Below are 1,675 nucleotides of genomic sequence, written 5' to 3' on the forward strand. Positions count from 1 at the left end.
TATATATATATATATATATATACACACATCTGCAGAGTGTGTGCTTCAGTGCATGACTGCAGGAGGAAGCCGTGCACCGACAGGAGAGATTTCCCATCTGGTGTCTCTTATCTGTGGCAGTGTGGGTTCTGCGGGCATTTCCTGACACGGGGTTGCACGGCATCTAAGCTGGCCCAAGGCCTGATGGTGGGCTAGCTTGGTGCAGACCTGGAACAGAAATAAAGCGTCCTGTTTCAGGCCTGGAACCTTGCACTGCTGCCACAGAGGCAGACGCTGGGGGATGTGCTCCCCGCTGTGTGCCTGGGGGCTGCCTTAAAAATGTGGTTAAGTGGAACTGAGGCTACAAAGTGCCTTTTTATTCCAGATGTCTTGGCTCAAGGTTGGCTCGTGAGAGGTCATTTCCCTCAGTGCTGAGGTGGTTCACATCACAAGGCAGTTATGTATTTATTACACTCACACATAGCTAGAAGGTAATTCAGCATGTGTTCGGTTGCAGGCAAGCCAAGAGGTAATGAGAAAGAATTTCAGGAAAAGAAGTGCACTGTAACAAGCAGCTTGTAAGGCTTTATAGTAGTGCAGCGTGTAGCTGAACTAGATTATGCCAGGCATATGCATTTGGCTGGCACAGCTCAGGTTGACTGTCAAGTGTCTCCGTTAAGTTGTAATCAGGATCCTTGAAAATCAAGATGTGAGAGAGCGGGAGCTGTCCCTCAGGGAAAGTGGGGCACCGTGAGCCTCCTGCCTGTGGAGCACCCAGGGACTACGTCCCCTGGGGATGCTGGTGGCTCAGGAGAAACCTTATTCCATCCTCACTGTGTCACAGGCTCTTGCCGAGAGGCCTCTGCATCACGTCCTGTCTCCGTTAGCAGATGATTTGTAGTAAATGTACCTTCAGGATGGTACAGTACCTGCACCAGAACGGACAGTACGATTTCTCTCTTTTACAAAATGATACACAACAGGCATACAAAGAACATAGCCAAAAGAAAATGCTGAGGGCCATTATCAAAGAATACAGGCCACCATAATAGAAACAAAGGATTAACAAGGCACCTATAATTATATACTGTGTCTTGGATGAATCTTGTTATTTTTCTGGCTTTCCTACAACAGAGTCCACTTTTTAAGACTATATTTTGTAAGAATAAATTCAAAGAACCAGGAGAAACAAGACCTTGAAGACTTCCTTATGCTGTGATCTTAGTGTATCTTTTTCTCTATGCTCTTACTCCACTTCCGAGGGAGTTCATTTTGGTTCCCACCTCTTGCCATGTTTGCACTGAAGTTACGCTATAGGTTCTACAAAGTAGGGACAATGTTTGTAAAATGTCTCTGTAAAATGTTATTCATACAGACAGTGTCACAGTAATAAACTTATTCAGGCATATATGCCAGCCTTAAGGGACTGAAGGTTACTGTGGATCAGAAGGGTAACTACTGGCAACTACAGGCCAGTCAGCCTCACCTCCATCCCTGGAAAGGTGATGGAGCAGCTCATCCTGGAGGCCATCTCTATTCATGTGGAGGAAAAGAAGGGGATCAGGAGTAGTCAGCACGGATTCACCAAGGGGAAATCATGCCTAACCAATCTGATAGCCTTCTCTGATGGAATGACTGGCTGGGTGGATGAGGGGAGAGCAGTGGATGTTGTCTCCCTTGACTTCAGCAAGGCTTT

Source organism: Apteryx rowi, unplaced genomic scaffold (assembly GCF_003343035.1).
Source record: "Apteryx rowi isolate R43461 unplaced genomic scaffold, aptRow1 scaffold_403, whole genome shotgun sequence".
In the NCBI taxonomy this organism is placed as follows: Eukaryota; Metazoa; Chordata; class Aves; order Apterygiformes; family Apterygidae; genus Apteryx; species Apteryx rowi.